At 47.7% G+C, this 21,794-nt stretch overlaps 1 protein-coding gene across 1 annotated transcript in view; it reads right to left on the bottom strand.

Moving 5' to 3' along the window:
- USH2A (usherin) overlaps positions 1-21,794 on the bottom strand; it is a 4,817,015-nt gene that overhangs the window by 1,850,196 nt on the left and 2,945,025 nt on the right. The window lies entirely within an intron of this gene.

The raw sequence follows: 21,794 nt of genomic DNA on the forward strand, positions 1-21,794 counted from the left end.
ATGAGACTTGACCCTACCCGTCCTGGTCTCCTTTAAAGAATCTTCTGGAAGGCGATGTGTTCTAATGAGACAGACATGACAGTAGGATTCCAGAAATTCACCCTGAATCTGAAGATAGCAAAAGCTTCCGGAGTTGGATGAATCTATCTTGAACACAACCCTGAAACCTTAAGAATGTTATCCAGACTTCGGAACAAAAAGAGGGCAGCCAGTGAGTGGGAAAATAGCCAGAAAGACATTGCCAAACACATTTCTTTGGAAGTGAAAGACGGTTTGCTGGAAAGGTTGTTCGAGTGAAAGGCATTAGGCTTGTTAGGAGAAGCAGGTGGTGCCTTTAAAAATGAGGGTGACATGTATGGTATGCTGATGGGTGGATGAGAAAAGGCACATTTGGATTAAACATATAAATAAACGTTTTTCAAAGCCTATGTTTTGTTCCATTTTTCAATACTTTCTCTGGGTAAAAAGACACACAGAGATAGTGCTGTACTACCATATCACCTTGAAGGTGAGGCCCAATAGCCTGCAGTTAACCATTCCTGTCTATAGGGGCTGCAAATCAAGTGAAAAACCCCCATGAGGGCCCAAATAATGTAGCTGCGCTCAATGCTGGCAATTGCCTCCGTTGCGGGAGTGGTGCTCAAGGGGAGCGTCAGCTAAAACTGTAGGTTCTGGCAGGAAGTATACAAGATCTCTTTTTGCCTATGGTAGCCGCTGGAGGAATCTGCAAATCAACAGATGCTTTTCTGAGGGCCTTACTGCCTCGCTGACTTGCACAAAAGTAGCAATAATATTGAAAAGAGGAAAAAGGAGATTTGTCAACCACATGTAATTTGATGTATGTGGCAGAAATATCTCTTTTGCATCAACAGTCAGCGGATCTGCAAAATTAAAAGAAAAAAGCAGTGGTACCCTGAGGCCTGGTAAACTATGGTCTTTTCAATAGGTGCAAGGAGTATTGGCAAGCACCTTTGCCAGTTCTCCTACAATCACTGCTTGGTTAGAAGGGATTCAACTGAGTAAATGTATGCATTAAGGCTGATGATGGCATCCTACGGCCTAAGGAATTTCCCCTATACTTACCTACTGTAGAGTGTGTATCTTCATAAACAGTTATCGTTTAGCCCTTTACTGTAATAGTTCCCTTATTTTATATCCAACCTTTTCACTCATAGCCAAAGAAGTTCCTCAATGGTGTCATCTGTTTCCACAGATTGTATTAAGAGAGTTGTGGAGCCCTTAAAGAAACCTGCATTTTCTGCTCTGTAGCCAGTATGTGATCAGGTGACCCTACCTCCTATTACTAAGTATATTGACACAAGTCTTCCAAAACCATAGCCTCGTTTCACATGTAGTCAAATTGGTGTGTACCTTGCTGTTTATTATAGACGTGTTTTGCAATCCGTGTAAGCATCAGATTTGGTCAATTAAGATAATATATGGTTGCATTAATGTAACATTGGTTGTTGCATCGTGTTCATTCGAACCCTGTTGTCAGTTGATCCAAATTGCAGCTCCAGATTGGCGAGTGGCACATCAAGTGTGTCCACATTACCATCCAAGACAAGGATATTGGGGCTTCTTTTGAGTGGGTAAGCTAGTTTTCTGCTCCTATTATATTTTCCCCCATGCACGCCACTGCCTTCCTTAAGGTTCTCCTCAAAAACCTTGCAAATGTACTTTAAAATGTACGCCCCCAAGATCTTACTTCGACAGGTTGAGTTTTGTGAAGATTCTAATAATAGCATCATTTTTCCCCATGGGTAACGCTCTCCTCTTGGGCCAGGGCAACGTGTGACTACTATTTAGTATTCTCCCTGGGGGTGGTGCAATGTGGGATGATCTGTCAGCAGAAAAGTTCTCTTGTGGGGATAGGGATGCTCACTCCATACAATCATACCCTTTTTCCATTACACAACCCATGACCAATTTACACAACATATAATCGACTTTCCATATATTATATTGTAACTCCACTCTAGTTCCAACTACTGAGACTAGTAGGAGTCAAGGAGTTGTGATGCTTAATCCTGGGAAACCAATCAGAAACTCCGAACATCGTTTTCAACCAGTGGGCCTTATAAAAGTCGAGGAGAAACCAACATGGCCGTCGAACTGGCCCAGCCAGAATCTAGAGGGGAGCAGGGAGTAGGCCGACGTGATCAGAGGGTGGAAGACCCTCAGGGAAGTGTGGAAGAATAAGCTGCTGACTTATTGTCATCCAAGTCAGGACAAGCTAAAAGCAGACGAGGCAGTAGTACAGCTTTGAGCTGGGGTTAGGACCAGGGGCTGTGTACGAAGATGGAAAGGAGCTGTGACAGTGATTTTTAGTGAGGTGGATCAGGGAACCCGAACCAAGGTTGCAAGGAGCCAGACAACATATCTTTGGTGAGGCAGTGGCGTGAACTCAAATCTGGAATGGACCATTGGTCATCTAATTATGCTGAGACTGCAGGGAGCTGCAGAAAGCAGAGATGCTGTGAGAGAGAGAGATTGAGAGGAACCGGACCACCATACTAACTGACCCACAACGGAAGGAACACTCTACAAGGATGTCCCCAGAGGTAACAGGGAGTATGGTTTTGCAACCAGGGTGGGAGTGTGAGAGGCGGGGTCCAGGCCCATTCAAACCTGGAGGCAGGGATGAGACTTTGGGTGGTAGCCAGAGGACATTGTGATAAATAGAGAAGTGGAATCGGGAGCGAGGGACCTCCCTCACAGTGGCAGACATAAGTCCATAGAACTGTGCAAAAGCAGGAACTGTTTATTTGTGGATGACAGCATACATAAACTTCCTTTACAGAAACTCCAGGATGAACTACATAATTTGCTTCAAGAACTGAACTGTGAGAAGGGAAACATTCTCGCAGGTCAAGTCTATCGTCTCAGTAGAAAGGAACGAGTCGTCTCAGTAGAAAGGAACGAGTGGGAAGAAAATTCCGAAGCTAGGAGGAGGGTCATCTGGCTAGGTATCCCTTTTTTTTCTGTTTTCATATAGTTGCGCTAGGGCCATGGTAGGAGTTACGGACAGAGGACAGGGACATTTGCTTTGAACATTCTGACAATGTGCACCCGAATTTTCGTTTTGCTTTTAGGAATATTCCCTTAGGACTAAGGATAAGGACACGTTATATTGTATTTTTCATAGAGGTAATCTTTCTAAGGCCACCTATGAGTCTGTTGCCCTACTTCTGGCACTGTGTCACCGTTTGTTTATACATAAGCAATATGACCCGAGCGGCGGGGGCATTACCGACTCACGTAATGCCCCAGGGCCCATAATTATAGGCCCGAAGGAAGCGAGGGCCTTAACAAAGGCCCCGGGGCATTACCTGAGTCCGTAAGGCCCCCGCCGCGAGGGTCATATAGCTTTTAGTACCCAGGCCCACATTGTGTGCGTGACCGGGGCACTAAAAGCATTTTTTTCTGTCCCGAAACGCTGCGGCGTTTCGGGACAGAAAAAAAAAAAAAGACCAAGAAAATGGCCGCCATGCAAAGGGAAAACGGATTCCAAGTGTTCCCAGCGTGTCCGCTCCCGTAAAAGAAAAAGAAGCAGAAGGTAAGTGGGATTGGGAGGGAGGGAGGGGTAGAAAAAAAAAACGTACCTGCGTCCCCGGCGGGGGACGATGGAAGCTTCCTGCTGTGTGGAGGTGCGGAGCGGGGATGGACCCGCTCCGAGTCTCCACACTGCTGGAGGCTGCTATCGTCCCCCACCGGGGATGCAGGAGCAAGCAGGTAAGTGGGGTGGGCAGGGCAGGGAGGAGGGAGGGAAGGGAAGAAAAAAAAAAGAAAAAAAAAAAAGCTTACCTGAGTCCCCGGCGGGGGACGAAGGCAGCCTCCCAGTTGTGGGGAGGCTCGGAGCGGGGATGGCCCCGCTTTGAGCCTCCTCATTGGTTGAGGGGCTGCCACGCCCCCCGCCGAGGACAAGGCGGCTGGAATCCCAGCCGAGAATCGAAGGATTCTCGGCCGGGTAAGGACCCGGCGAGAGCCAATCAGAATGCGTGTTGCATTCTGCTTGACTCTCGCCGGGTACTAAAGTGCAAAGTGGGTCCCTGCTGAAAATTAAAATTCCATGCCCACTTTTGGTTCCCAGTACACTCTAGCTAGTGACGAGCAGGACCATCTTAAGAACTTTTGGGGCCCTGGGTACGGCATCTTTGGGCCCCCCATCGAACAAACCACAGGAATTAAGGGATCAAGAATACTGGTTGCGCCCCCCCCACACACCTCACCCGTCGCACTCACAACCTATCGGTTGATATGCTGTCTCGCAGCATAATAAGCACGCTTACTCCCTTTAAGTCCCCTTGCCCTCTTCATTCTTGCTCTAATCAGAATGATAATCAAGTAGCATTTGCAGAGCAACATTAGCAGTTTACAAAGGGGTTACTGTTCTAGTACATACAGGATACTTTTTTATCAATAACATCCAGGAAGGTAGATGTAGTATTAATGCAGGACCGTATGTAAAAGGTACATGTAACCCATAATAGACAGAACTCACATTAGCTGCCTTGCAGAATGCAAAAGTGTTCATGCATGGATAGAGACCACCAATTGGAAGGAAGGAGAATGTTACACATAAAGTAGCATGGATTGTGGAGGCAGATTAGAAGCTACCAGGAAGGTGTCTTTATCCAGACAGACTGAGATTAGAAGTAGGATATGGTTTTCAAATAGTGTTGCCATTAGATATCAAAGTAACAAATGCCTGTGGTGTGTGATATAAATATGCTCACTATTAACAGAGTGAAACCATGAATAAGGCTTTTATCAAGATCATACCATGATAAGGAAATCATTCGGAAGGGCTGACAATTTTGAAAGATTTAGGGAATGGTATTATTGAGAGGTTCGGCAATACAAGTTTAAATGAGATGCCCAGGATCACACATTGGTTAAGGGGTGAAGGGATGAAACTGGTATTTGTGCCAACTCTGCAATTTCGGCATTTGTACACTTACTTTTCCAGTACTTACCGTGAACTAAAACCATTTCATTTTTATTTAAAAAACGGACTTGGAAAGTACACAAATCACATTACCAAACATGACAATTTTTAAACAAAATATTATAGAAGGGTGTTATGCAAAATGGGAATGATTCTAGCTTCATTCTCTCCATCATCAAGGAATAAGAAAGAGCATACCAATCAATGTGATTTAACAAATTGAATCTGGGTTTGTCTTTTGTATTTTAAATCTTTGAATACTTCCAAAACAATGGCTTCTGACATTTTCATTCATATTCATAAATGTGCATAAAAACCTTTGACTTTTACCAAAAAGCAGACCGTTTTTTATGTCAAACAAGCATACCATAAAATATGCTTGCCTGAGGTCTGCAACATAAGGCTCGCTCTTTTCTGTCTACCAACCCTTCCACCCAAATGGCCTACATAAGAAGAAAGATCCAAGCAGGTAATGGGCTAAACGATACCAGCAGCATGCAAGAAGGCAAACCTCACAGAAGACAGCACAGTAATGTAAGACATTATGATATGATGTGATGTGATATGGCATTTATAATGCACCAATAAACAGGTGTTTCAACGCGTGATGAGGCAAGGAGGGGGGGCAGAGGGAAGACAGACAACGGTCTTACTAGGCCAGGTGTCATTCAGATCGCGCAAGTGCAAGGGAGGGGGAAGAAAAGTGCAGGAGGTGAGGGGGAGGGGAAAGTGCAGTACATGGGATAATAATAAATAAGATAAATAAAAGAACGGAGAGTGCAGTACATGGGATAATAAATAAACCAGATAAATAAAAGAGCGGCCAGCAGGTGGCAAGTGCAGGGTGACTGCTGAACTAAGTGCTGGTGGGGGGACTGCAGGGGGACAGAAAACAGTCCCCAGGGGCAAGGGTTGCCAGGGAGGTAGTGCAACTGGCTGGGCTTGGGCTTGAGATCGGAAGTGGCCAGGTAACTAATGCAATCTCAGTATCAGCCAGGAATTCAGCAGGGGAGAGGGGGAGAGAAAGCAGAAGCAAAGAGGAAGGTTTTAAGGTGCTTCCGGAACCGAAGGTGTTTCTCCTCAAGTTTCAGGGAGGCAGGAGGGTGTTCCAGAGGGAGGCCCCAGCCGAAGAGAGAGAGCTACCACCATTTTGTTGCTTGGAGTAGCGACTGACCCTGAGGGAGTTGGAGGCTCGAGCAGGAAGATATTTAGGAAGAGAGAGTTGAAGGTATTGAGGCCCCAGGCCCCAGAAGGCCTTGTGGACGATACAGAGTGTTTTGAACTTAATCCTCGCAGCCACTAGGAGCCAGTGCAGATACTTCAGTCCTGGAGAGATACGATCCCTAGGCTTGAGGCCAAGGACAAGTCTCGCAGTCCTGTTCTGGATGAGTTGCAGAGGGCGGAGGGTAGAATCAGGCAGATTTAGAAAGAGGCTTTTGCAATAGTCCAGTCTCGAGAGAACCAGAGCTCTGGAGAAAGTGAGCTTCTTGGGGTAGGAGAGGAAAGGAAGAATACCTCTGAGGAGATGCAGCTGGTAGTGTGACTTCTTAGAGACATCAGAGATGTGAGGAGAGAAAGAGTGTGGAGTTGAAGATGATGCCAAGGTTTTTGGCCTTGCAGGTGGGGGCAGCAAGAGGGCCAAGAGAGGCTGGCCAGAGAGTTACAGGAAAGGAGGGAGTGTGTGTGCTGATGAGGAGAATATCAGTCTTACTGGCATTAAGGCAGAGGTTGTTGGTGGCACGCCACTCCTGGATAGCAGTCAGGCAGTCAGAGATGAGGGACGGAGAATAGGTGGCCGAAGGAAGCCTGAAAATGAGCTGAGTGTCGTCCGCATAGCACTGAAAGTTGGGGCAGAGAGCAGCGATGCAGTGGGCAAGAAGAGCCAGGTATTGGTTGAACAGCTAGGGAGAGAGGTTAGACCCCTGGGGGACACCACAGGTAGAGAAAAAGATAGCAGAGATGACGAACCCAAGTTGGACCTGGGAGGGTCGGTCAGAGAGGAAGGAAGTCAGCCATGCCAGGGGCTGGCCAGTGATACCCAGGTTATCACGGAGAAAATTTAGCAGGATGGAATGGTTGACAGTGTCAAAGGCAGACGAGAGATCAAGCAGGATGAGGACACGGGGTGTTTGAGTCGAGCTTGGAGAGCAGGTCTTCAAAGATGTTCAGGAGAGCAGTTTGCGTGCTTCTGGCAGGTCTGAAGCCAGACTGATGGTCATGAAGACAACCAACAGATTCAGTGTGGAGATTAAGCTGGGAGATGCCCAGTTTCTTCAGGAGCTTGCCCGGCAATGGAGTGATGGAGATTGGGCGATAGCCGAGCTGGAGGGATCGGCAGAGGGTTTCTTAAGAAGAGGGTGCACAAGGGAGTGCTTCAGGGGGATGGGAAGACTCCAGTGGCGAAGGAGTGGTTGCAGAAGTCAGCCAAGGCAGGAGCCAGGGTGTCGATGTGGTCCTTGATGGTTTTGGAGGAACAAGGGGGAACCTGTTTTAATGATACTTTCATAGATCAGACTTGTCTAGAAACCTTGTCTGAAGAGAACAGGGGAAATGCAGAGAAGGAGGGAAGAGAGGTGGCTGCAGAAGAGCCAGAGGAAGAGCCGGGAGAAGTGGAAGGCAGGGGAGAGGAGAGTGAGCACAGGATGCCCTATGTTTTAGAGATGAAGTGAGAAGCCCGTGCCATGCAGAGGGCCTGGGAAGGGACAAGATAGGTAGAATTGGCCAGTTCCTTGCAGGTTTTTAAAGAGTTCAGCCGAGTTGTTAGATGCCACCAAGATGCAGGCTTGGATAGGAGCTCTCTTCTTGGTGAGGACAGAGACTTGGTATTGGCTTTGGAGCAGGCGGTAGGCTAGTTTGTCAGAGGATGTACCGGAAGCACGTAATTTCCTCTCAGCCACCCTGCACTTGCGAGTCGTAACAGGAGTTTCACTTGGCTTTGGGCTTCAGGTGGATCCTCTTGACAGGGGCAAGGATTTCAAGAGTATCAGATATAGCAGAGTGGAGTGTGGAAAGGGCTGCGTCAGGGTGAGAGTCAGCCAAAGGGGGAGTGAGAAAGTGGTGGTGAAAGCCTCAACTGATACGTGCTTCATGGGTAGGTTGACCTGCAAGGTGGGTGGCAATGACGGAAGTGGGTTGGCCTGTGGGGTAGAGAGGGTGAGATGGGAGGAAAGGAGAAAGTGATCACTGCAGGAGAGAGGAATGGTGAGAGGGACAGAAAGGGGAAGGTCTGAGGAGATCAGAACATCCAGAGTGTGCCCTGCAGAGTCAGTCGGGCCAGATGGAGAATAGTGAGAGAGTCACAGAGGTCGCAAAAGAGTCCAGAGGGATGACAGGAGGCATCCCGGTGGATGTTGAAGTCTCCGAGAAGGAAGAGTTGCGTGGTCGAGGCCAGGAGGGAAGAGGAGAGGTCTGCCCACTCAGAGAGGAAGGAGGAAATCTGACCAAGTGGCCGATAGATAGTAGCCACAGTGAAGGAATGGCTAGGGGAGAGAGAGAGTCTGCAGACGAGGCATTCAAAAGAGGAATAGGCCTGCGTAGGAATGACAGAGGCAGGAATCCACTCAGGGAAGATCAGGGCTACGCCCCCTCCAGAGCGGTTGGACCTGGGCATGAAGAGGATCTTGTAGCCATCAGGAATGAGCGTGTCAAAGCTAGTGACAGAGCTGGCCATGAACCATGTCTCAGTGAGACCGAGGACATCGAGGTCAAGATCTTCCAGAAGTCAGCAGATGTCAGAGGAGTGTTTGACAGCTGAGCGAGAGTTAAGAGTGGCAATGTGGAGAAGGTTGCCATCCCTGAAGGACTTCCGAGGAGGGATACAGATCAGAGGTACGCCCTGTGGAGGCGTGGAAGGAGCCCAAGGGGGGCAGAGAGTGAATGAAAGGGCAAGGTAGACGAGGAGGAAGCAGCGAGCAGAGGCGAGGGGGCCATGGAGGAGGGAGAGGGGACAGCAGGGGAAGAAAGGAAATTGATGGGGTGCGGGAAGTGTCTATCAAAGAGGCGAAGGTTGGCCTGAGGACCTTGGACCAGGACGGTCCCATTCGAATCAACCTTAATGAATACCTTAGAGGAATGGAAGGAGGCCAGGAGGGCATCCCACCGGGTGCTGCCATTAATGGGAGAGGAAGAGAAAGGAGAGAGCACAGAGACCATATGTAGGGTCCATAGGTCTGGCGAGGGAACCACAAAGAGGATGTCAGTGAGAATGTCCTTGGAGGAGGCACTGGTATAGGTGTCAGCGATAGGGAGGCCTGGGTTGGAGACCAGGATGTCCTTTTTAAACTTCCTCCTACCAGATTTAGTGAGGAGAGCAGGCTAGTCAATAGAGAACCACTTAGAAAAGATAGGAGAGACAGAGCCACCATGGAGTAGGTAGTGAAAGGGGAGAGGAGGAAGGGAGAGTGCAAGGGGGGAAGCACTAGGGAAGGAAACTGGGCAGGGTGCAGGCAGATGAGACAGTGATAGGTAAGAAGGTTGAGCAATAGGACAAGATGACAACAATCCAGATTAAGAACTATCCAAAATGCACGCTTTAGACAGGAGGAGAAAACCACACGTTTGAGAATCCTCAATAGAGGGAGAAAGGCCTATGTTTCACAATGCAATTTAGATACTGATACGCTGCAAATTATAAACACAGGGGGAAACCACACCTAAGTTTGAGAATCCTGAATAGAGGGAGAAATGTTTCAAAATGCAATTTAGATACTGATACGGTTCAAATTATAAACACAGGGGGAAAACACACCTAAGTTTGAGTATCCTGGATTGGATGATTTGACCAGGATCAATCTATCATCTGCTGGCAAATCCAGGATACAAACTTGAATGCTGTTGTTCCATAGTCTTGAATTTGAATACTTATTCACCTCTTGGACTAACAGTTTCTGTCATTGTTGGAGGCGATTGCCTAGGTTTTACAACACCCCATCTCAACAAACCAATTTCTAGACCTTCGCCATACAGATGATATGTTAGTATTTATAGCAACCCCTATCTGGTACAGGTACATTACTGATAATAGCAGATGTTGTTCTGCAAAACCAAGTACATATACAGGCAGGTTTATAAACTTCAGAAATAGGAAAATGCTCAGCCAGCCTTGTTGTAATGTGATATTCTAATTTTGCAAATGAACACATATCTCGGCAATGGGTGCATCACACACTGAGCTAACTTCTGAACCATTGTGGCACTCAATTTATCAATATGCATTTCACCATTGCCTATTGCACATGATCATCATAATTCCCACAGGAAGGAAAGAATGCTACAGAGTTGTGCCATAAGGAACACACCAACTATGTATACCACAGTGAACACAGAAAGCAATACATGATGAATTGATCAAGGCAGAATGCACTTGCCAAAACAGAAAGGCAATGGGTTTAGAGCCTCAGCAGCACCCCATAAAATAGTCTGACGTGTGCTATTTAAGACTGATGAACAATGGAATCTTACTTCTACAGATCAGCTAGCCTTCTGGGGCCCCCTCCAAGGTGGGGGCCCTGGGCAAGTGCCCCTTTTTGCCCTCCCATGAAAACGTCTCTGGTGACGAGAGCTGTTTAAAGGAACCGAGAGTATCTGCATTATCCCGGATTGACCTGGTTGGCAAGGAGTCACCACACCAGCTGTGGGCATCCAGTGATAAAGTCTAGTCTTTAATAAAGTCATAGCAAGCAGTGGAATCCAGGGGTCAAAGTGACACATACTTTTGTGGTTTCAGCACCTGGAAAACAATTCATCACATTGGATGCAGGTCAACGTCAGACTATGCATCACATGCTTCCATAGGAAGCACTGGGAGACATGTCACCTTATAAAGCAGGGTTGCAGTTCATCTCTTATTAAGAGATTGCAGAGTCCTTCGAAGGGAGGATGGCCAATAAGGAGCAAAAAGGGCATGTCTCACAGAGATGTGGCTACCTTACACGAATGTTTGACCATGCCACAGCCATTTTCAAAGATGCTGGTATGTGTTTTCCATTTGGGAACCACTTCTTCGTATCGTCTACTAAGTTATCCTTCCTCCAGTCACATCCAGGGGTTCGAAGATTTAGTGGGGCACAGATTCCAGCTCATGCACTTTATAGATCAATGGCTCACACAAACTGCATAGCAAAACTGGAGTTCTTTGAGCATGCCTTTTAAGAGGAGTGTTATGCATAGCTTATACATCAGTTTCCTCTGAATGGCCATAATGCAACATGTTAAGATTTTCATAATTAAAGGTTAGAGGATTGAAGGGAAGGACTTGTAGAAGGGTATTTAATTTTTCGCGGTTTCATTTGTAAGCCTCTCCCGCCCCCAATCCGGCACCCACCCCTGAGTGTAGGCGCGTACTAGTCAGTGAAAGCAAAGTGTTGTATGCTGAAAAGCAAAGCCTGGCCTAAGGGGTTACAGATGGAAAGGGCCCAGTTAGATATTTGCGTTAGACCCACAGAACTGGCAGCAAGCAGGAATGTATTCATAGTGTAAGTCTAAGTGTTTTGGCATTAAATGATGGACGGGAAGATGCTGTAGAAGGGGAATTTCGAGACAGCCGAGTTTACAGTAAGACAATAGAGGAGAAGCAGAAGGGGTAGTGCCACCAGTGTAGGAAACAGTAGCAGGCATACTGAAGAAATCATGTGAAAATGCAAAGCATTGGAAGGAGTGGGCAAAGGTTATCAGAATCAACAAAAACCTTTTTGTGATTTACCCTAATTAGTTCAACCAGGATAGTCCTCGAACAGTGCTAGATATTAAATAAATACTGTAGTTAGCATGGGACAGGGAGGTTTTTAAAGATAGCTAAAGACACCACTATAAACAAGCATTGGCAATGCCAACTGTTCGGGCTTTTGTGTAGGCATGGGAAAGGCTCTTGTCAGGCACAGCCGTAGTGGTATTACCTACCCATTGTTGGCAGCAGGTGCAAAATGGTGCGTGTACATGGGCATCGAATAGCAGTGCCTCGCAAAAGCTTAAAACCTATGAACCAACCAAAAACGTTGGCTTTGCCAATGCTCGTTTTAAACAGGGCGTCCGTGGCTTAAATAGAATGCCTGAAGGCAGATCTGGAAATAGATTTTTATTACACCAGCAGCTGTTGACAACTCCAATTAAGTCATTAACTCTCAGACGGCTGCTTTGAACAAACACTGGCAGGCACTTTGAAAGTAATGCCTGATGGTAAGGCTTGATTAAAGCGACCTCAAAGAGTAACCATGGGGAGGTGTTTTGGGTGGGCAGAGGCAGGAATGGGTGGGAATGGCCATAGGGTTTAGACTGGCCATGGGCAGGCAATGGGTGGGCATGTAACGTATTAATCAACACCTACAGACGCTGTCCCCCCTCATATGTCATTTCTCCCTATCTGTACTCCAAAGTCCAATCCTCCATACGTATACCACAATGCAATACTTTCAGCTGATAGGTGTCACTTCCAAACTAAAAATGTCATGTCGAGCACTGGCCATCCTGAACGGGTAGCTACTGAAGGGCTGCCAAATCCCACCACACACTCATCCGAATATCCGGGAAGGGTGAGCATCAGGTATTTTTTAAAATATTGCCAAGCCCTAAAAATGTGGTCTGTGATCACTGGCATTTGAATGCTTGGGCTGGTAGTTTAAAAAATTCAATAAATATATGGACATGCAAAAGTTCTCTGGAATGGAAAATGTGCTTCAGATGGAAAGGGCAAAATGTGCAACTCTGGGAAACGTGCCGTCTTGGCTGTGGAAATCTCTCATTTACAGGACCACCTTCACTCTACTTTACTCACTTTTAAACCATTACAACACGTTTTACTCAATAGCTGCATCCATGCCAACATGCCCTTTTCCAGTCAGGAGATGCTAGTCCAGTCTTGTTCGTTCTGGGACTTGTGGTAATCATAAGACTCCAAGTCCCAGAATGCAAAGTTAAAACCAGGACTGGACTAGCATCTCCTGACTGGAAGTACATGTTGGCATGTATGTAGCTAACTCATGGCAATGTTACGCGATTTTGAGACACGCAACAGGAAATCTATTTGCAAGACAGTTCCTTGAATTGTTAACACTGTGCAGAGCGTTAGATGATAATTGCCACCTATAACCTCCTCATAACAATTCTGTCTATTTTATAAGCTAGTAAAACACGCCTGCTGCTGCCTTTCTCATTATATATTCAATATTTCGCCTCGTTCTGCTTGCAATTCTATCCCATGGTTTGCAATTCATCTACTCCCTGTTAATATTACAGGTGATTTTTTACTGTGACTGTGACAGAGGCTGCCGATTTAGCTCCCTCACCCACTGATAAATAAACAACGCACAGCTCTGACCTTTAGGTTAACAGGTTTTTATGCCTGCTCCACTCAGCACTCTAACTGATTCAATTACCATAAAGGTCCAGGGGCCCCCATGAATACTGAAGAAGAGCGTCCATATGTCTGCATAGGTGTTGTGGAACAGCAAATACCCGGCAGCCCTCCTGAGAGATCCCTTAATTGTAAATAATTTTGCCACGCGACACAATCAAGTCACCTTGAATGCAAGAACCCCTCAGCCTGTGGAGGCAAAGTGTTATTTAAGCTTTACTTGGCTGCGTTAAATTCTGCAATTTGAAGGGCTGTTAAGTTTTTCAATTGAAATTTCATTTAAAATGCAGGTGCTTTTTATTATATTGAAGCTTTACTGCTCTCTAGGTACACGCAGGAACATGGTGCAATAACACAAGTCTGGCTCAATCAGTGATCAGTAACAGCTGCAATTTCAGGACATTTAGCATTCTTATAAAGCCAATCCGGAGATCTATAAATTCCCATACCAGATCAAGAAGATATCCTATCTCCCCTCTTCAGCCCAGAGCTATTTTTGACATTTACGACGGATTTTTGCCTTTTCAGACATTAGATTTTATTGAATATCCTAAAAAAAATATAAACTTGGATCTAGTAATTGGTTAAAATAGCTTTGGTATTTTTTTAAATGTCAAGGGGTTTAAATTTAAACTGGAGCCATGAATGTGTGCTTTGCTTTGTGCCACATACTCGGTTTTCACAAAGAGTGCACAGCTACACATTTAAAATATCACGCTTCACATCCGTTTTCTGAGCTATCTTAACCGCTGGAGTGAAAAAATAATCATGGTCTTTAAAGGACTCGTATCTTTCAGGCTAGGAGGGGAACTAATGTTCACTGTGATCAAATGTATTCATTTCATGTTTGAGCAATCTAATTAGGCGATACAATGTGTGGCGGAGAGTGGGCATCACGGCAATTCTCCCTATAACATGAAGGAGGTGGGGGGGGGGGTGCTCAATGTACTCAGTGATGTCACAAAGCATATTATGCTTCCTGAGGTGGTAAAGGGATGTCAGTGAGCAGGCACAGCTAGCTAGAAATGGGCATATGCCAGGCAAAGGTACAACCAATCACACTGTTTCGTGTCAGCAAATGAAATCTCAGCAAACATTGAAAAGACAATAGAACTTTAAATAAAAAGCACAGTTTTGCAGGAGCAATGGAGCGTTCAGGTCACAGAGCAAAACATTTGTAGCTAGATTTGAATAAGTTCTCAAGTAAACATTAGTAATAATTATCAAAATACAATATACGGATAAGGGTGTGCACATGATACCTGGAAATCTAGGTTACATCAAGTTGTTGTTGGAAGAGGCAGGACTTCAGTTCTTTCCTAAACTTAAGGAGACCTGGAGCAGTCTGGAGCGCCAGCAGATGAAGATCTAGAAAACTGGAGCGTAGCATGAGAGTGACTGTGCCCTAGTGTCCGCCTTGCGAGCCAGACTAGTGTTCAGTCCGGTGATAGTCTTACTGAAAGATGACCATGTGCCATCAGACGTTTTTAGTGTGGCTGCCAGGTAGGTCCGCGTACTGGTGGTAGTTTCCATGTAAGTGAGTCACACAGTTTTGAACCAGATTCCATCTGGGTTGGGGACCCAGTGCAATTTGTGCGAGGTAGGGGTGATGTGGTCAAGTTAGAGCATGGTGGGCCACTTTGAGGCGGCCATGTGAGAAGCCAGGAGACCGTTATCCCTGTCAGTATGAAAAATCGCTAGGGAAGCACCACTGTTTAAATATACTAGGGAGGGAGAAATCGCTTAATATTGCATAGGAGCGAGTTCAGACACCATTTTCTTCCAGCCCTTTTCACAATATGTTGGAAAGTTTGCTATCCACAATAATGCGTAAGGATTTTGCTGAGTGGGTGATGTAAGGGTTGAGCCCGTCCAAGTGCATTTCAACCAGCCACCTAGCAGTGGGTTTTTCTTCAAGGCATGGCCTATGAGCACAGAGTCTGTCTCGGTGGGGTTGAGCTTTATGTAGGCACTTGTTATCTATGTATGAATGGTTGCAAAACACGAGCGAAGGTGAACAATATATTGTGGGCCCTTGACCTTTAGATGCAGCTGTGAATCATCTGCGTGTTGGTGTATCGCAAAGTTGGGGTCATCTAGGAGTGAGCCAGCGGTCCATTTATAGGTTAAAGATGACTGGAGAAAGAATGGAACCATGAGGACTTCACAGAGAATGAAAGAATGTTTGTACACACAGGATCCCACCTGGAAAGCTTGGTATCTACCAGATAGGTAGGATGTGAACCATTTCAGGACAGTATCAGAGAACCTCTTTCTGTGTGCAGTGTGGGTGAGTAGTGTGTGATGGTCAAGTGTATTGAATGAAGGCGAGAGGTCAAGGCGGCCTAGAAGGCATGAGTCCCCTTTATCGATAATCTGACACGTGTAGTTAACCACATAGATTGTGGTGGCTTCAGTGCTGCATTTGAAGTGGAACCCAGATAGATTGCTAATCCTGCATCAGACCGAATTGCTCGTTTTTTGTAAGTAGTTATCATCTACCTTTTAGATTAATTTTCTGCTAAACAGGAGGCTCAAGATCTGCCAGAAGCTTATTCAGTCTTCTGGGTCTAGGGTGGGATTTCTTAGGAGTGTTCATATAAATCCTGTTTTTAGGATATCTTGGAATACATCCGCTCCGAGGGAGGCAAAAACTATCCAAATAAGAGGCATGTTTTTAAGGATGGTGGCCTGGACAAAGTTATTGGAGTAAGGCATCAGTTTTAGGTATGAAAGTATGAAGGGGTGTCCTTGGACGAGAGAGGAGAGAAGTCAATCCAAGGTTGAACGGTCAGTAGGGGAATATTGGGAGGTGGGTCAAGGATTTGGGACCCTCTACGTGGAGCCTGATGGTATCAATCTTATTGATAAAGAACATATGCACTGCTTCACACTTCTCTGGGATTCTGGTATCTCTGGGTCTTGTGTGAGGTTAAAGCAGTGTTTGACATCTGTGAAAAGGGCCCTAAGAGGCTGCTGAGATGGTGATGGTGTAATAAGTAGCCTTGACTTTGGATATCAAGGTTCACCATCTGGAATGTAAGGCCTTGCAGGATAGGATGTTCTGTGGTTCATTATAAATGTTGTAACTTTAATTGGGTAAGTCAGCATTTCTTTGTTCAATGTTTCTTTTTTTTTACACTAGCCAGGTGTTGTTCATTATGATATAATATGATATGATATGGCATTCATAACGAGCGTATACACAAGTGTTTCAAGGTGCAATGAGGCAAAGGGAGGGGGAACAGAGGGAAGACAGAGACAACGGTCTTACCAGGCCAGGTGTCATTGAGATTGCTCAAGTATGGAAGAAAGGGAGAAAGGAAGAAAGGGGAAAGTGCAGGGGCAAGGGGAAGGGGGCATTGCAGACAAAGGATCAACAGTAAAACAAATAAATAGAATAAATGAAATAGGTAAAAGTGCGGCCCGCTTGTGGCAAGTGCAGGGGTGAGTGCAGATATCCAGTATCAGGAGCTGGTGGGGGGCTGTAGGGATACAGAAACAGTCCCAGGGGTTACCTGGGGGGCAGTGCAGGTGTGCAGCTGGCAGGGGAGGGGACCTAGGCCCAAGATCAGAGGGTAGCCAGGTGACCAGTGCAGTTTCAGTCAGGAGTCCAGCAGGGAAGTTAACATAAATGGGATACCTGCAGTACTCCGTAAACACACACATAGAGAAGGTGCCATACAAGTCCACACAAGTCCAAGTACAAAGGGATTGCCCGGTCCCATGTCTTGAGAATGAGGGATGGTCACATTGCAGTTCGTGACATCTGCCTCTGTGACAAATCTGTTCAGTAACACCAGAGATACACAGTAGACTTCATCACACAAGTCAAGCCCTTTATGGCTCCTCTATACTCTTTTTATTTTTTATTTGTTTATTTATAAATCAACACACAGGAAGGCTTATACAATTACATTGCTTATAGCTTCTCAAAACATAACAGGCACAGAGTCCCCTCCTCCCGCCCCATGCATTTCCAGTAGGCACTGTTCTCGGCCCTCAATCGGTCTAGTCTGGCGGCGGCGAAGGATCGTCCATAGAGTGAAGGGCTCTCGCAATCAGGCATGGTTTGTATGTCAGGGCCGGATAGTTCTGATCTTAGTCCAGCACCAGTGCCCAAATGTCCATGAATCGGTGAAGCGATACCGCTTTGGCTGCCGTAACCTTCTCGGCTATCAGGATGTCCCAGAGTTTAACCCAGCAGAGGGTCATCAAGGGTCCCTCTGCAGACTTCCAAGTACGGGCCACCATGATTTAAGACGCCAGCAAGAACTGGGACACTAGGCTTGCTCTTCTCCCTGATCTTGGGTATGAGTGTGGCAACGGGATCCCCAGGAGGACTTGCTTGGGCGTTAGTGGAATGGTCACCTGGATGACATCCTTTATAGCGGCTAGGCAGTAGGTCCAGAACTCCTTCACTCGGGGGCAGGTCCACCACATATGGAAATGGAAATAGGATCCTGGGAGGCCGCAGAGGCACCAGCAGTGAGGGTCTAGAGTCTGATGGAAATGGTGGAGACGTAGGGGGGGTAATGCCAGCACAAAAGCAGCTTGTGGGCACACTCCCGATTGGTGATGCATCAGGATGCTGTGCGCGTTCTGGTCCAGATGGCCACCCACATGTGGTCTTCTATAGCGTGCCAAAGGTCCACCTCCTATTGAGACATATAAGAGTGCTTGGAATGAAAAGGATCCTCTTGTAGCAGTCTAGAAAGAGCTGAGATCTTTCCCCGGTAAGTCATTCACTGTTAGCTCAAGTGGAGAAAGGGATCTTGTGGCCGCCGCTCTGAGTCTGAGTTGGGCGTAAGTGTATCTGTCTGTCTCCTCTAGCTGGAATGTCATTTTACAGTGTTCGAAGGTTAGGGGGGAGTCCCCATCAAAGAGTTGCCCCAGCGTCTCAAGGCCTCCTGCGACCCAGTTCCTAAAGTTCCTTGGGTGGGCTCTGGGGGAAAAGGCTGGGTTGAGGAAGATTGGATAGAGTGCACTTAGTTCCCCTGGGACCCATCGGTGTCTGCGGGCCCACTCCCAGGCCTTTATTGATTGTTTTGTGGCAGTCAATAGTTCCGGCCAGGTGGGGAGAAACTGGAGGAAGCTAAGGGGCAGATGGAGGCAGGATTGTTCAATCTCCACCCATTTCGGCCACCTTGTGGCGAACCCCCATGCTTGTAGGTGGGCCAGCTGTGCTGCCATTTGATACCTGCGTAGGTCGAGCACCCCCAGCCCACCCAATCTCGTGCTGGCCATCATCGATCTTTGTGGGATGCGTGCTTTCTTCCCTTTGCAGATAAAGTCAATCATCCTTCTTTGGAGCCGCTATAGGGGGGGGCAGGATTAAGGTCGGGAGGGAGGCGCATGCATAAAGAAAGTGAGGGAGCAGGTTCATTTTGCATGTCGTAATGGGGCCCAGCAGGGAAATTTCTTGCGACTGCCAGCGGGTCAGGTCCTTTTCCAGTTGCTCAAAAAGTGGCGGAAAATTGGACTGATAGACATTTGTTGAGTGAGCAGGGATCTGGACCCCCAAGTATGAGATTGATTGAGTGCTCCATTGAAACGGGCCTCTCTCCTCCAAGGCCTCTCGTTTCAGCTGGGGTCAGGCCCACTCCGAGCGCTGCCGACTTTTGGAAATTAATGGCGAATCCCGATGCCATCCCCACCACGTGGAGCTCAGTCAGGGCCGCCCTCATGGACCCTTCGATGTTTGTGATGGTGAGTAGGACGTCGTCAGCGTAGAGGGCAACTTTATGTTGCACAGAGACGATCCTCAGGCCACTGATCTGGGGGTTTTTGCGCACTCGCTGGGCCAGTGGCTCCATGGCCAGGGCAAAGAGCAGCGGGGACAAAGGGCATCACTGCCTCGTCCCGCACGTGAGGGAGATCGAGTCCGATAGGCTCCCGTTGACTCTCAGCCTGGTTTTAGGGGTCTGGTAGTTCGCGCGGATCATTTTCCGGAAGGTCGGGCCAAGGCCAAAAGCTTCCAGGGTGAGGCACAGGTAAGAGCAGCCCATCTTGTCGAAGGCTTTGGTTGCATCTAATGCCAGTAGGGCCATTTGTTGGGAGTTCCGATTGGCGATCTCTACTAGGTCCAGTACCCTGTGGATGTTGTCATTTGTCGACCTGTGATTTATGAACCCAGTTTGGACCGGGTCTATGATGCTTCGCAGGGTAGGTGCGATACGGTTGGCCATGATCTTAGATTATAGGTTGGCATCCAGATTCAACAGAGAAATGGGTCTATACAAGCTGATGTCTTGGGGTCCTTCCCGGGCTTAGGGATGAGGACTGTGATGGATTCCTGCATCGTTGGGGTGACCGTTCCAGTGGCCACGAATGAGTTGAAGAGGCGGGCCAGGGGGGCCACTAGTTGGGGCCGGAAGAGCTTGTAAAAGCGGGTGGAGAATCCATCCGGGCCTGGGGCTCTAGATTTTAGGCTTTTAATGGCTACCTCCACTTCCTCGGCCGTGCTCGGCACTTCGAGTTCTTCCCTGGCCCCCGGAGTCAGATGCGGGAGGGCCGCCCCTTGGATGTATGAGCGCTGCTCGTCCGGGTCCCTCGGGGCCGCTGTCATAATTTCGGAATGGTGGGTAGTCACCAGGTGTAGTTTCTCATGGTCCGCATAGTGTGTCACCCCCTGCGGTGTCACAGAGACCCATGATGACCCATGATGAAGTTTCTGCTCTTTTCCTTGGCCAGCTTGTTAACCAGCAGTTTGTTGGCCTTATTGTTCTGGACATAATACCATTGCTTGGTTCTGGTTAATAGATTAGCTGTGGCGTCGGCGTAGTGGGCTTCGAGTCCTTTCCTTGCCAATTGTAGGACCCTGTAGGATTTCGGGGCCCAGCCCTTTTTTTTGTGGGTGGCCTCACCTTCCTGGAGTTCGGCTTCCAGGACGGCACGGGTCGCTTGCTTACATTTGTGAAATGCAGCGCCCTGGGCGATAAATTCTCCTCTGACAACTACTTTCATGGCGACCCAGGTGTTGGGCGGGGAAGTGTCCTCATCACGTTTTTCTGCAAAGAAGTTTTTAAATGTTCTGGTGATGGAGTCTCTCACTGCCATGTCCCCCAGAATGGGATCATATAGTCTCCACTGGCAGCGAGGAGGGCGGTCTGGGTCATGGGACCGCAGGGTCAGTGTGACTGGGGCGTGATCCGAAAGGATTCGGGGGCCGATTGCCACCTCATCTGTGAAGGTCAGGATCTGGGGAGAAGCCAGGAGCAGGTCAATCCTGGAAAAGGTGCGATGCACGTACAAGTAAAAGGTCAAATCCTTCCCATCCGGGGACAATACTCTCCAGGAGTCCACAATGTTCAATGTGCGGAAGAGGTGGAGCAGGCCAGAGGCCAACTTCAGATTCCTGGATGTCGGGGGTTGGGATCTATCCTTGAGGGGGTCCGGGACCCCGATGAAGTCCCCTCCCATGACGACATGCCCCTCAATAAATGGAAGGAGGGAGTCTTCCAGGTCTTGGTAGAAGCCCTCCTGGAGTTCGTTCGGAGCATACGCTGAGATGAAGGTGTAAAGTTGACCCAGGACGGTGCATTTGATTGCGATAAAGCGACCATCCTGACCTCGTAATGAATCCAGGATCTGGGGCTTCAGATCTTTTGCGAATAAGTGCCTCCCTTCTTAGTTCCATTGTAGGCGAAGAATTGTAACGGGAAGAATCTGCTTCGCAGACGGGAGAAGACCGCTGGGATTAAGTGTGTTTCTTGCAGGAAAGCGATCGAGGTCCCGACATTTTGTAATCTTTGCAGGATGGATTTCCTCTTCGGGGGGGAGTTCAGGCCCCTAACGTTCAAGGTGGTGAGCTTGAGCTTTAGATGCAGGGGCTGGTCCGAGGGATTTGCTTGCTGTGGGGGGGAGGATTGGGGAGCGATTAAGTCAGCCATGAGAGTGAGAGCATGGCTATTTCAGCTTCTCCTGTGGTTGAGGGTTTTTGAACTGGTCTCCAAGGGGAGAAATATGTATTCAACAACGGCCTCCAATGGGAGCTCCAAACTGCGACCAGGGGGGCCGATTTTAAACTATTGGCATGGCCCCTGGGCGCTCAGGCTGTCCTTCGACAGAACCAACATGGTTGGAAGACTCTCCAAGGGTAACGTGATGGCATCCACCTTGGAGGGGGGTATGGACCGCATGGGATCCGCGGCGAGTTTTAAAGATTTAGGAGGTTCCAGTGCTATATACCCTGTGCTGGCATCCCCGCGTGTCATTTGGGTTTGCGGTTCCTCTGCACTATTGACCAGGGGGCCTGTTTTGGCTTTGGGGAGGTTGTGTTTGGAGCCGGGCTCGTATGGCCCAGGCAGGATGGGCCTGGAGAATTGATGCTGCATCGTCGAGGTGGCTGATGGTGCACGGGATGCTCTTGTACAAGAATTGTAGCGCCGTGGGAAAGAGCCACTGGTAGCAAATCTGCTGATCTCAGAGGAAGAGCGAAAGCGGGCGTAGCATTTTGCGCTTCTGAAGGATTAGTGGGGAGAGGTCCTGGAAGAC

Source organism: Ambystoma mexicanum, chromosome 4q, assembly GCF_040938575.1.
Source record: "Ambystoma mexicanum isolate Mex_15411 chromosome 4q, UKY_AmexF1_1, whole genome shotgun sequence".
Lineage (NCBI taxonomy): Eukaryota > Metazoa > Chordata > Amphibia > Caudata > Ambystomatidae > Ambystoma > Ambystoma mexicanum.